The sequence below is a fragment of the Bos mutus genome, chromosome 20 (genome assembly GCF_027580195.1).
Source record: "Bos mutus isolate GX-2022 chromosome 20, NWIPB_WYAK_1.1, whole genome shotgun sequence".
NCBI classification, from domain to species: domain Eukaryota; kingdom Metazoa; phylum Chordata; class Mammalia; order Artiodactyla; family Bovidae; genus Bos; species Bos mutus.
The window spans coordinates 1,488,859-1,503,478 of record NC_091636.1 but is presented as its reverse complement, the minus strand read 5'-3'; the positions used below and the strand labels follow the sequence as shown (position 1 = coordinate 1,503,478).

The 14,620-nt window shown below is 44.2% G+C and overlaps 1 protein-coding gene across 1 annotated transcript in view; it reads right to left on the bottom strand.

The window, feature by feature from the left end:
• DOCK2 (dedicator of cytokinesis 2) overlaps window positions 1-14,620 on the bottom strand; it is a 460,175-nt gene that overhangs the window by 235,803 nt on the left and 209,752 nt on the right. The gene's annotated exons all lie outside the window — the stretch shown is intronic.

Genomic DNA, 14,620 nt, shown 5'->3' with positions numbered 1-14,620 from the left:
ACTTGCCCATCCATCCTTGCAGCCTTGTAGATAAGTTCAGTCTATTAATCTACACACTGTCCCTTCCTAGTGACCAGACCATGGTCACCTGATTGAAGAAGCAGGACTGGGGATGAGGATAGATTTTTTCCATCTTAGTATTAAATGCCTTTCCTTCCCAAAGTCTGAATTCCTTTAAATCTGGCTCATTCTTTTGATAAAACCCCCATACATGTGGGTCCAGCCAAACTTGCATGGCTGAGCAGACTACTGAAATAATATAATTAAGTAATTGCTACACACTCTTGGGGATGAGGGGTGGGTTGGCAAGGCTCCTATTCCTTCTTGTTAAACTCTCTATCAGCCTGTGGTTGGATTGAGGCTGCCCAGAAAAGAGATGGTAAACTCAGTGAACATTCAGTGAAGAAGGCATTTCATAATCCCCTTTGCTAAAGATTGTGTGTCAGCGTTAGAGTCTTTGCAGAGTGAAGCACTCTGTGTGACCGTGGGATGTACATTCCCCACTGCAAATTGAGGCTAATTGAGCAAACCACTCCGACAGTTTCACCTTCCCTGTCACTGCGCTGCAGTGCACAAAGCTATTTCAGTGAGAGTGAGAGGGAAATTTGGCAAGGAATCTCGGCTTGCACTATTTAAATCTGGCAATGTCATTCAAGATGCTCTTGTTCTGTTTCTAGTGTAATGTTTAAACCCACAAAATGAGACTGGAATACTTAACATGAAGTTAGAATTAAGACAAATACACTTGTCATGCTTAAGAAGTCACATTTCAGTAAGATATGCTACCACTGGCTAAAAGCCACGAATCTATCTATATCCACACAGTCGACTCGCAGTTGGCCCCAACAACGGAAAAGAACAGCACAGAGGCTAATCCAATAAAGTTAAATCACTGGGGATCTTTTATATAATTTTATCTTGTAGTAGAGCTTCCATCTTAATTTGCTTTGCTTACACTAATTTTCAAATTAATTTATGTTCTTGGGCAGCACAATAGAATGGAAATAATCCTGTTCTCAGAATTAAGAGGCCCAGGCAACAGAGCAGTCTATTCCAACAACTTTTAGCAAATTTTTAAAAATTTCAGAGCCTGTTTATCCATTCTCAAGTGGAGACAGGAACACCTACTCTACTTGTTTTACAAGGTCTGCGCACATTCCAGCATCAGATGAGCAGAACCACTCAGAGCTGACCAGGATCACTTGCCAAAGTTAGCCTGTCACGAGGAAGAGATGTCTGGGAACACAAAATGGATAATCCAACATTTAGATAACTAACAAGGGTATGCTGTCGTACACATATGTTGAGTTGGAGCCTCACATAAACCCTCATTTGAGTTAGATGATATTGCGGTCAGAACAAGTTGAACTTTCTAGAGAGAAAAATCAAGTGAGGCTGCGATGATTGTATACCAAAGCACAACACACCATTGCTCAGGCCACCAACCTGAACCTGGACACTCGGTCTCTTCTGAACATTTAAAATTGTTATGGGGGAAACAATTCAGTAAAACCTTCCTGCTAAACAAAAGTGATCATTTCTGTGTTAAAAAAAAAAAAAGTATGTGTATACCAAAACTCTGTACTCATATACTCAATGTGAAAATTGCTTCTTTGTAAAATATTATGTAACCTCTACCATGATCTCCTACAAAAATGCTGTACTTGAGGTTGTCTGGTTTCATGGAGAGATATTAATTTAGCAAAAGTTACTTTTATAAAATTGAAAGGAAAAAGACTGATACATCAGCTTAAGTTGCAGGAGTTTATGTAGCTGCTTTCTCTGTAGTTAAGAACATGTGTACTCACTATACTTGGAACTTAATACCAGCTCATCTACAGAGCACCTTCTTAAAGACTGTACTAATGTAAGGTTTTGTAAATTTCTAAACTGTTTTAAATGGGATATTATCTTTTGCAATAAACTTACATATTTTTCCTAGGTTTTAAGACTTCATTACTAGCTTGGGTTAATTTGGGTTATAAAATTTAAACTTAAGAAGGATGTCTCCATGGTTGTAATGACAGGGATTGTTGTTGTTGAGTCATTAAGTCACGTCTGACTCTTTTGCGACCCCATGAGCTGCAGCCCACCAGGCTCCTGTGTCCATGGGATTTCCCAGGCAAGAATCCTGGAATGGGTTGCTATCTCCTTCTCCAGGGGATCTTCCCAACCCAGGGATCAAACCTGCATCTCCTGCAATGGCAAGCAGATTCTTTACCACTGAGCCACCAGGGAAGCCCAATGGCAAGGACAGTTTTCATTATAATTGCTTCTATATGTTTCCCAGGGAAACAAATTAAAAAAAGAGCAGATTCAGAACTTAGCATGGTGATGATCTGAAGGCCCACATGTCCTGGAAGCCAGGGAGGCATTGTGAATCAATGATGCAATTCCCAGTTTCATTCAGATGGATTTTTATTACTCATGATTTTTATCATTATTATACCCATATACCTGAAATATAATTTAAGATTGTTATTTAATGACTTCCCCCATAATTTTCTTTTGAAAAGGGCAGCTGTATATCACCACCAAGAGAAAAACCATTACAATATTCCAAAAGGAAAAGTTGAAATCAAAATAATTTTTTAAAATCCTTGCTAGAGACTGTTGAGCGTCACTGGTGCTGAGCCTGAGACCAGCTCTCTTTGTTAAAAAGGGAGATTAGGAAATATTCAACATGTGTTAAAGCCAGCTTAACACCAAATGCATTTTCTACTTGACTAATCAGGATGTCTGAGAGAGAACTGGAAAGGAAACAGCATTCCTATCATGTGACTTAATTCTTTTCCCTGTACCGTCTGTGAGCCATCCAAAACCAGTCTATTTACCGATCTGGGGGGAGGCTGGGAACCTGAACACAGAATCAGCCATCTCAGGTGTGGTATTATTCGGCTACGCTCCTTTTGCAGGATGACCTTGGGGAAAGTTAACCTCAGTGAGCGGCTGATTCCTTCTCTTATAATGCAGAACATCACCCTTGCCTGACAAGGGTGTCTGACAATTAAGTGGGAGAAAACCTTGAGCATCATGGAAAGCACACTATACGAGCTCAATAAACGTGTATTTATTCTTTTGTTGCTTGAAATAAACCAGAGGAGAGGAGGAAAGATGTCTTTATAGGGCTGCAATGGGTTTTCAGAAATAGTTTAAGGTTTTTTCAGGGCAAAGAGTGGTGTTAATAAGGAATAAACTCTTCCTGGCCTCATTAAAACCTGAAATCATGACAATGGATGTTAAGGAACAAATCTTTGTTGAGTCAGAAGAATACACAAGCCTATCGAATGCACCATATCCAACGCCTTCTGGGGGATGAAGGACTCTTGCAACATTGGCTCAAATCCCCCAGAGGTAAAAGACAATGCAAGAGCTGGGTCTCTGCCATTTGCATCATGAGGCAACTAAGAAAGGCTAGATGACGTGTCCAAGGACGCGCGGCCGTCACGAGGGAAGCCGGTGCTGGGAGCAGCGTGGTGGGCGGACGCAGCGTGTGATGGTCTGCCACCCACGGGGGCCCAGGGCAGTTCCAGGAACCACTAGCGCCAGCACGAGGTAGTTTCTTTCTTAGCTGAGCAGAGGCCTCAATACAGCTTTTGCTCGAAAAGCCTCTCATGTTAAGCACCTCAAGGCAACTTGCTATATGCTAAGAACATATTGCTCTTTTTGAGTTCCAAGAAACATCGGTGTTTTGTGATCATTATGCCCATCAAGCACAGCTTGCAATAAAGAGAGTCGGAAGATAAATTCTGACCCAACGCTGTTTGCCTTTGGTGCAAACCATGTTTGACTGGCTTCTTGCTCATAACCTCTTTATCCCAACTTCATCCCCATTTTCATTTTACCAGTTTACAGCCTGAATTCCTATTGCTCACCTCTACCGCCCCTACTCCTGCGGTTTCCCGAATATGTGATTTCTTCCCTCTCTTCCAGGATCCTCAGCCTGTAAAGAACAACCTAGAATCTGGTTTTCTCACTGCCAGGCTAAGCCAGGTCCCAAGGCTAGAGTGCCTCTCCACTCCCAGCATTCTGTTGCAAACCCCCTTCATCTCTCAGCCGTCTCCACAAAAGCATCCCATGTGGTCTTCTCTATGCACGCCGGACCCTTTTGTCAGATAGCAATGAAAGCAGTCACTGCTGAATTTGCATCTGACCCGGGTCATGCTCTGGCTGTCACAATCTGGCTTCCTGATAAACGTGGGAAGTAAGACTAGGTCTGTGGCTGTGACTCGGAAGGCCCCACCTGGCTCTCCTGTGGAAGTTCTCATCACAGGCCCTTTCACTCTCTGCTCCAGAGTAACACTGAGTCACCTTTGTCCCTCAGGATGACCATGCTAACACTTCTAAAGGGTCTATGCACACTTTCCCTTCAGCCTATAATAATTCCCACTGCGCCCCACCTCACTGAGTTTCCAGCTCTTCTGGGGTTTCCCAGGTAAGGCTTTCCAAGACCACTACCACCGCCCCAGATCACGCTAAATATCCCTCTTATACACTCACTTGGCACCAGGGACCCTTCCATCAAAGTCCTTGGCACAGTTGACCTTGAACATATATTATGTCATTCTTTGATGAATGTATTTCTCTTATCTGTCTGATTATCTTCCTAAGGTAAGAATTCTGCTTAGTTTTGCTCACCTTTATATCTCTAGCACATAGCACAATGGGATTCAAATATGTGTTACAGGGATAAATTAAAGAATGAATTTGATTTCATGGAGAGACAGGAAGAAATGACTCCCAGTTTTCCCTTGTGTTAATGTACAGGCTCTGGGCTTCCCAGGTGGCCCAGTGGCAAATAATCCACCTGCCAACGCAGGAAATGCAAGAGACACCTGTTCAATCCCTGGGTTGGGAAGATCCCCTGGAGTAGGAACTGGCAACCCACGAAAGTATTCTTACTTGGAAAACTCCATGGACAAAGAAGCCTGGCGGGCTACAGTCCCTGGGTTGCTAAGAGTCAGACATGACTGAGCACACGCATACAGGCTCTATCTGTGCTCTCAGGAGCACCCAGCCTTCCACTGATGAGGGCCTTCAGGAGCTAATGTGGCCAGGGCTTCTAATTCCACTGTAGTCCACATGGCATTCATGACCCAGGAACACCAAGCCACTACCATCCCCCCTCACCACGTTTATCTTGAATATGGACAGCCCAGTTTAACCTTGTTTCAGAACAAATTGTCATCATAATTAAATCCCAATGCATTTTGCACATTTTACCAAGATACTGCCTTACTGTATGAAAGAGAAAATTAGTTTTGAAATTAAAGCAGATTGTTAACTATTTTTGCTGCAATATTTCCATTAAAGTGCCAGAATTTATTACATGTGACCTAGTCCATTTCAGACAAAATGCAATTTAAAGGAGACAGGATCAGTGTAACTAAAGGAGCATTAGGGGCAGAGCATTTTGTCTTGGCTTAAACCACAACTAAAATGAAAAGACAATAAGCATCACACCAAAGGATTATTTGCTCCAGAGAAAATAAAAGCTTTATTATCATGAACGGCTTTCACAAACTCTCAGAATCCATAACTATGGTACATTAAATTTCACTCCAGTGAAACCCACATTTTTTTCTCCTGGAAAAGCCTCAACATCCGGTTCTTAAATCTTCAGCCAAAACACACTGACCTCACATCTGTGCCTGGGCCTGGTTTTCCAGGTGGCGCACGCAGTGCTGTGGTACCCTGGTCATGCTAATGGACGGGCCTTCTTCCTCCCGAGCCAAACGGGCTGCGTCATTTTAACTGCTGAAACCATGAAATCAGGAGGGGTTCACATAGCTCTTCCCCCACACCCCTGGCACAGCGAGCCCCACTGAACCTAATCCCACATGCCGAGCTCCCATATAGGTGATGGATGAGCAGAGTCAATTGTTGTCCTTGTTTTTTGTTTGCTTGTTTGTTTCAAGGTAAAAATAATATGCTTTCTGTAATTAGGGATCAAAGAGAGCAAGATCAAAGCTATGCAAAGCATCTGCATTTGCAAACTCAGTTCGCTGACCTGACAAGGGTTTCTTGGAACTGATCCTCCCTTCTTCGCCACTGCTGCACAGTCAACAGCTCCAAGGAAGCTTCTCATATGAGCCTCAGTTCATAATCACTTTTTTCCAATAAACAGTTACAGATTCCCTTCTCTGTGCCAGGCAAGAAAACCACAGATGCAGCCCTGGCCTGAGAGAGCTTCTCATGGTCCGGTCCAGGGAGGGGTGGGGAGGGATTCCAACAATAAGCCCATGTCCTTTTCTGATTTACTACCTGAGGGACGTCATGCCCCCTCTTCCTTTTGACCTTCTGAATGCTGTCCTTTTATTCTTTTGTGATGATTATCTGTCTTGAATTACAGCCATTTCTAGTTTTTGCCTGCTTACCCCCCTCTATGAAACATCCTGAGAGTAGGAATCGCTTTTCTTTCCTTGTAAAGGACGTCTGAAGTCCAAGACGTCTTTGTTTAATTGAGCTTCCCTGGTGGTCCCGTGTAAGGCTTCACCTTCTGATGCAGAGGGTGTGGGTTTGATCCCTGGTCAGGGAGCTAAGATTCTACATGCCTTGTGGCCATAAAATGCTATTGTAACAAATTCGATAAAGAATTTAAGAATGGCCCACATCAAAAAGAAAAAAAATTTAAAAAGAAAAAGACACTAAAGACTTCAACATTACTGAACCCTTGTCTGTTCCATATGAGCCAACACTCTGGTCTTCAAAGTTTACTTTCCTCACAGTTTCCCAGCTCCCTTGGATCTAGTCTCCTCCCAGCTGCCTGGGACTCTCTCTAAGACGTGTATCCGGCCATGCCATTCCCAGCTTTTCTATCTGCACCCCCCCACCATCCAGAGCATAAAACTCCTCCAACAGCAACAAGGTTCCCCCCAATCTGACTCCAACCTAGTATGTCCAGCCTAACCTCCTCCCACTCCACTCTACTCATCTGCTTGCATGCGTTCATGAATGTTAAGTCGCTTCAGTTGAGTCCAACTCTTTCTGACCCTATGGACTGTAGCTCGTCAGGCTCCTCTGTTCATGGGGATTCTCCAGGCAAGAACACTGGAGTGGGTTGCCATGCCCTCCTCCAGGGGATCTTCCCGACCCAGGGATGGAACCTGCACCTGTTATGTCTCCTGCATTCGCAGGTGGGTTCTTTACCACTAGCCCCACCGGGGAAGCCCACTCACCTCCTTGTTACCTTCTAAAGCACATCAGAGGATATGACACATCAGTGGCTTAGCACATGCTGTTCCCTCTACCTGGGACACTGTTCCATTTTACCTATTTACCATGGGAAGTAACTTCCATTTGGGAGAATGAATGAATAGTAGCTATATCACTACTAATCATGGTAATAAAGGCTCTTGTTTCTTGAAGTTACAAGGCACTATTATAAAATGTTTGCTTTTGTTATCTTATATATTCTTAAAAAAATTACCATAAGGTAGGTAAATGATTACTCCTGTTTCCCAGAAGAATAATCAAGGCTTGGAGTGAATAAGGTGAGTAAGTAATTTGTTCAAGTCCAGAACTATGCGATGCTGAAAGCTGGAGTTCTTTCAAGGTCTGTCAAACTTGAGAGCTTGGGTTCTTAACTTCTATGCCAGACAGCAAGTTGCAATTTAAATGTCAACTCCTCTCTGCAACTTTTTCTGATCATTCCCCGCCCCTGCTATGGGATTAGTCACTCTGTCCTCTGAGTACTTGTAGCACTTTGTACAGACTGCTGCTTATATTATCTGGACATTTCTTTTGTAAATCCCTCACACTCATCTCACCAGGGAACAAAGTCCCAGGGGACAGGAATTGTCATCTGCATCCCTGAGACCCTCCAAGTGTTTATCACATTGCCTGAAAAGCTGTAAATGTTTCACATTTGTTGAATGAATTTAGAGAAAAAAAAAATGGAAACATTAAAAAGAGAAACAGTCCAGACTGAAAAGACAGAGCAGAACAAGACCAGGAGTCCTGACTTTAGCCCCTGATTTTCTGCACATTTTTGAACAAGTTCCTTCACCTCCATCCCCCCACCTCTGTCTTCAAAATAAAACCATCTGCCTTTCCGGCTTCACAGGCTGGTTAGAAGAAAAGTGAAATTATATACATGAAAATGTTTCAGTAAGTTTGACTATCTCATTAATTCCTATTTTTAAAGAAATAGTGTTTGAGGGTGTTTTTTTCCCCTGATTATAAAAGGAAAGCAAAATCATTTTAGAAAAAGCAAAACTGCAGAAATATACAAATCATGTGTCCTTTAAGCAGGAGATGCCAATGTTATTTTAGCTTCAGAACAAGGCCCCTGGGTCTGACCTCTAGGCGGTCCAGAGGCTCTGGTGAGGGGTCACATTCCTTCCCTGCTTTAACATTCATTGCCCATGATGACTTTCTTACTGTTGTTTCTGATATTTCTATAATCCTCTCAATAAATTCAAATTTTAGGATTTCCTTATTGTTAAAAAATTATCACGAATACGTAATGGCTACATAAATTCATCACTGTGTGAATGTAGCATGAGTCTAGGAAAACGGAGCTGATTTCCCTGAAGTCACAGAGAAGGCCAGTGCCCTGGTGGGGACGACATAGACGGGGACCCGCAGGGAAGCCTGCTTCACTTGCTATTGTTCGGCAGCGTTTCTCCGCGAGCAGCTCCAGTCCCTCACAACATTCCCAGGCAAGGTGCCTCCATGGTGAGATTTTTCCTCCCTGTCTGGGATTCAAGACTTTGTGGCAGACATCTGGTGGCTGGTTTCATCTCAAGGTTGAGGGGTGGCTATGTTCACAACCCAGCTGTGGCAAATATTTTAAGTCAGGGCCATAAAATAACTTGTAATCTGACTCCTAACACTTGTATCAAAGTAGAGAGAATGCTATAGCACAGAAGGGGGTGGGTGTGTGCTCAGACGTTCAGTTGTGTCCGACTCTCTGCAACCCAGTGGACTGTAGCTTGCCAGTCTCCTCTGTCCTTGGGATTCTTCAGGCAAGAACACTGGAGTGGGTTGCCATGCCCTCCTCAAGCAGATCTTCCCAACCCAGGGATCCAACCTGCGTCCCTTATGTCTCTTGCATTGGCAGGTGGGTTCTTTACCACCAGTGCTACCTGGGAACACTAGGGGGGGACAATGGCTCTTACTTACTGAAGGGCTGCTATGTGTTCCATTCTGTGCTGCGAGCCTTAACACATATGTCCCAGTCCTCACTATGGGACTGACAGGTGCTAACCATTATTAGCCCCATTTTACCAGGGCTTCCCTGGTAACTCAGACAGTAAAGAATCTGCCTGCAATGCTGCAGACGTAGGTTCAGTCTTTGGGTTGGGAAGATCCCCTGGAGAAGAGAATGACAATCCATTCCAGTATCCTGGCCTGGAGGAGTCCATGGACAGAGGACCCTGGTGGGCTACAGTCCATGGGGTTGCAAAGAGTCAGACATGACTGAGCAATGAACACAATAACACACAGCCTCATTTTACAGACAAGGAAACTGAGGAAGCTGAACTGTCATGAGGAGACTTCTTAGCTATGAGATAAGGTCGCCTCACTCGCTGAGAAAAAGAGGACCAGATCCCAGCCAGCAAAATCTTTCCAAACTCCAAACCATGTGCCCCAAGCCCTATAGTCCTTAGAAAGCAACATTGGGTGTAAGGGTTCTCATCAGGGCCTAAACGGAAGATCTTCTAAAGTCTGCAAGGTTTGCCAAGGATGAGGTAAGACCAGCCTTGCTTCTAGCACCAGGGAATAGGATAGGAGATGTGATAGAGTCTACCCTTTAAGAACACACTTAAAAGTACTTATTCAAAATCAGATGGGGCCAGCTCCACTGACAGAAGCCAAAAGACACTGAGATACTTGCAGGCAATTTCATTAGGATAATGATACACTGGTCCTGCATTTCCTGCTGCTGCTAAGTCACTTCAGTTGTGTCCGACTCTATGCGACCCCATAGACAGAAGCCCACCAGGCTCCCCTGTCCCTGGGATTCTCCAGGCAAGAACACTGGAGTGGGTTGCCATTTCCTTCTCCAATGCATGAAAGTGAAAAGTGAAAGTGAAGTCGCTCAGTCATGTCCGACTCTTTGCGACCCCATGGACTGCAGCCCACCAGGCTCCTCCATCCATGGGATTTTCCAGGCAAGAGTACTAGTACTCCCTGTACTCTTCCCTGCTCTCTGCCTCCCTCTATCTGCCAATAGCAGCCCCTGGGGTGGCCAGGGGAGGCCACAGCTTTTCCAGGGTCTGAGCTCACCTGCCCTGCAGAACCACAAGGCTCGTGTTACTGAGTCAGGTGTGAAACTGTCAAGGCAGTAGCCTGTCTATTATCTAGGGGTGCTCTTACCTCCTGGCAGAGGTCTGTTCAATTGGGTGGACCAGAGAGAATGCAGTGGCTAGTTTTAAAAATTTAGGAACTTTTGGTGCTTCTCTGGCAGTCCAGTGGTTAAGAATCCACTTGCCAATGCAGAGGGCACGGGTTCGATCCCCGCTCCGGGAAGATCCCACAGGCCACTAAGCCTGTGCACCACAACTACAGAGCCTGAACACTCTAGAGCCTGTGCTCCACAAGAGAAGCCGCCACAGTGAGAAGCCCAGGTACTGCAACTAGGAAAAGCCCTCGGTGATGGAGACCTGGCGCCACCGAAAATAAAAATAAATAAAATTTAGGAAAAAAAATTAGGAACGTCACAATTCCCATCATGTGACTTATCATGCGACAAAAGGAAGCTTTGGAAATGAGGCTGGATTTTTATGCTCTGGCTCTCAAATTTTAATTTGCCTAAAAGAATGCTACTACACAAAGCCAATAAAGCATTTGGAATTTTATATAGGTATTCAAAACAAATCCTTAAGCGAAAGTCTGGCATGAAAATCTTTTCTCGTCTTACTTTTTAAGTCATAATTTTTTTTAAAGCTAACCACTGATGTGTGCTTTCAGTTAGTTTTGTGCTTTCCATTCATTCACTCTCACGGCTCAGATGAGCACCTCTACTCGCCATGCTCTGGGCCAGTGGGCAGGAACCCCTGCCCAGGAACCTGAAGGAGGAAGGGAGTTGGCATGGTGGAAGACCTTGCCTTGAGATGAAAATTAGGAGGGTTTGTTCTAGACCAGGGGTCCTCAACCTCCAGGATCTAATGCCTAATAATCTGAGGTGGAGCTGATGTAATAATAGTAGATATAAAGTGCATAATATGTGTAATCTGCTTGAAACATCCTGAAACCATACCTCCCCCTCATCCATGGAAAAATTCTTTTCTAGGAACCTGGTCCATGGTGCCAAAAAGTTTGGAGACTGCTGCTCTAGCAATGGCACCCCATTCCAATACTCTTGCCTGGAAAATCCCATGGACAGAGGGGCCTGGTGGGCTGCAGTCCATGGGGTTGCTAGGAGTCGGACATGACTGAGCGACTTCACTTTCACTTTTCACTTTCATGCATTGGAGAAGGAAATGGCAATCCACTCCAGTGTTCTTGCCTGGAGAATCCCAGGGATGGGGGAGCCTGGTGGGCTGCCGTCTATGGGGTCGGACACGACTGAAGCGACTTAGGAGCAGCAGCAGCAGCAGCAGCTCTAGACAAAGGTAGTGGCCTGTAGGAGAATGCAGAAGGGGAAAGGAGCACTCTGGGAGCAACAGAGCAGTTCCCTCGAGCTGGCACAAGTGTGGGAGTTAAGGGGCACCGGGGAAAGGCATAGCCTGGACTGGGTGCCCGAGAGCCATGCTGAGCAGCTGGGCCTTCATCCTGGGAAACTGTGGGGCCAATGATGCTTTATCTCCAAGAGAAGTGCTACTTTAGAAGACCAAGTTGGCCAGTGTGAAGAACTGGAACAGAACGAGAAAGAAGGGAGTGTGTCTTATTAGAAGCTGTAGCAACGGCAGCAGTGAGAGATAGTCATGGCCAGACCCAGGCTTGTGGCATCAGTGGGAGAGAGAAGCGCTTCATTTTGAGAGGTCTTTAGACTAGAATGAGCAGAATATAGAGAAGAGCTGCATGTGGAAGAAGACGACTCTTTGTCCTTCCAAAGCCCTTTAGAATCTCCTTGTCTCCATTCTGCATTGTCTTCTGTAAGATCTGCTATTTCATAAGCACCAACATTCAAATAAACAGAAAATTATTCTGATTTCACAGGTTTTTATGGTTCAGTCACCAGAATTGAACAGCTTGATCCTAAAGATATCATTGCCATCATAAAACCACCAATATTTTATGCCATCTTATAGGTTTCTAAAAGTTACCACACAGTCATCCCATTAGGTTCCACGGTCTAGGCAGAAAGGCAGCTAGGTTTAAGGTGCTCATTATGACCTTTAGAATATTTGATGCCTAAATAGCAATTTAAGGTATTAATAGTGTAGGAGTATTTAAGTATATCTTATTTAAGTATATTTAAGTAGTAGTTAAGTATATTCTATTTAAGATCAGGGACTCTAGCAATGGCACCCCTTGGGTTCAAATTCTAGCTCTTTCAACAAAGAAACTGTGTGGTCAGAGGCAAGCTACATAACCTTTCCATGCTCGTTATTTCATTTGTAAAATACGAGTACCTGATGCAGATTAAGTGAGGTGAAGCACATATGGTGACTTAACTTTCCGCCTGGAACACCGATGTTTTCTCAATAAATGAGAGCTTTAGTATACACATCATTTTTTAATGAAGTGTTAAGTCACCAAGTGAAGGTCAAGAGTCAACTGACCACTTCCGGTCGAGTCCCCCAACTCCTCAGGTCCTGGACTGCCCTCAGAGGTGCTCTCCACGGGATGGGCTTGATGTGGGTGGGACTGGCACTGCCGCCATGCCCCTGCACAGGCCGCCTGAGTCGCTGGGCTCACAGGTGGCAGAGAGTAATCAAGCCGGTGGGCCATTTGTCGTTTGGAAAGAGAAGTCAGAGCTTTGAAATCCTGGCTCTCTGATGACTCAGGTGCTTTTTGAGGGATGTTTTCCACTTTTTTTTTTTCCTTTTTGAATAAACTGCTCTGAAATTCTGGAGCTAGCCTCATCTCAACTGCATTTACCTGTATTTAATCACTCGGTAGGCTCCTCTGTGAAAACTGGGGTAATTAGGCCCAAAATATATCACCAAGAGGCTGATTTTAACTACCTAAAATAAAGCTAGATCCTAATTTCAACAAAATTATCAGATCATTTCCCTTCTAAGAACTTCTGGTGGTGCTCAGGATTCCTGATTCTCCCTGTGGGATTGTCCAGCCTCTGCAGTGGGAGGCCAGAGGCTGGGCACAGCCTTTTCTAGAGCAGTCAGCAGCAGGACTCATAAGCCAGAGAGGGGTTCTCTGATGCCCCCTCACCTGTACGGGTGAACTTGGACATTTTCCCCCACACTTTGAGACCTGGGGACAACACAAGGTACCCACGGTCTGATGTCAGAGGCGCCTTGGTTCACATCCCATCCTGCTACTAGCCATGTGACCTTCACTGTGATGTTTCCATCTTTGGAAGCTCAGTCAGTCTATTCTCCTGACCAATGGGAGAGGGTGACACTTACCTGTGAGCCTCAAAAATGAACTCCATCGCACAATAGGGATTTTCAGTTAAACTTTCTTACATTTTAGCAATCTCTCGAGATTACAATCAGTGCGATAATATACTACCTTGCTGCAGTTTAATTGGTAGCAAGATCTCTTTCTACTGAGATCATAAAATCATGGTGCATCTTAACACTGGATAAAATATGACTGTAGCACATAGAAACCATTCCCTGGTAAAAATGCACACTCTTAGATTACTGGCTTTTTCCATTGCGTGTTTGCTCTTACACTACAACCTTCTTAAAGAGCTAAGAATATGTGAAAGGGAATATTGGTTATAAAGGAGCTTTTGGATTAAGCCAGAAAACACCAATTACTTCAGTCAATACATAATATTTGCAAGAATCTTGTACACATTGCTGTTCTCTAATCTTATGCTTGTAACAGACATCACAGATCAATTCAGCACTTCTTCCCACTGAGCCAAGATGTAGCCTGAGAATTTTTTTCAACACAGTACAACAGGCAGCCATTGCCAACCCACCAGAGCTGGCACATAAAGTGAAATCTATTTTCTGCCCCTGACTCAGGGCCTCAGAAGGCAGGGAAAGAGAGAAAGAGGATGGGCATTGGCCAAATTAGGAAACTTAGATATATGACAAAGATCTCAAAAAATAATACAGTTCACTGTGCAAGGTCTAGAGTGTGGAAACTTTCTCCTACTTGCCCTTATCCAAAAGGTCCTTTCTACCAAACCACGCTGCCTTTCTCAGCATCAAAGTCAAAATCTTTGGTCATTTCAGTAAATAAACATTTATCTGACAGATTAGACTCTGGCAAAGAGAGGAAGAGAGAGAAGCAGCCATGTAAAAGTTTGTTTTTCTTTTTGTAAAAATTTCCTTTTGCTCATTTGTTACCATCAACATTCCATTGTTCAGGCAGATGGTCTACAGAGAAAACTCAGGAATGGCTATTTCCAGCAAATGATAATTACAATGTGCTGCACACAAGAATCAATCCACCCTAGCTAGGGCTTCTGTAATTTTAATACCAACACCTTCTATTGCAACGTGTCTACTCTTACAAATAAGAAAAAAAAGTCACTATTAACCCCACGTAGTGACACAAGAGCAATGCAGCCTACACCCAGTCGAGG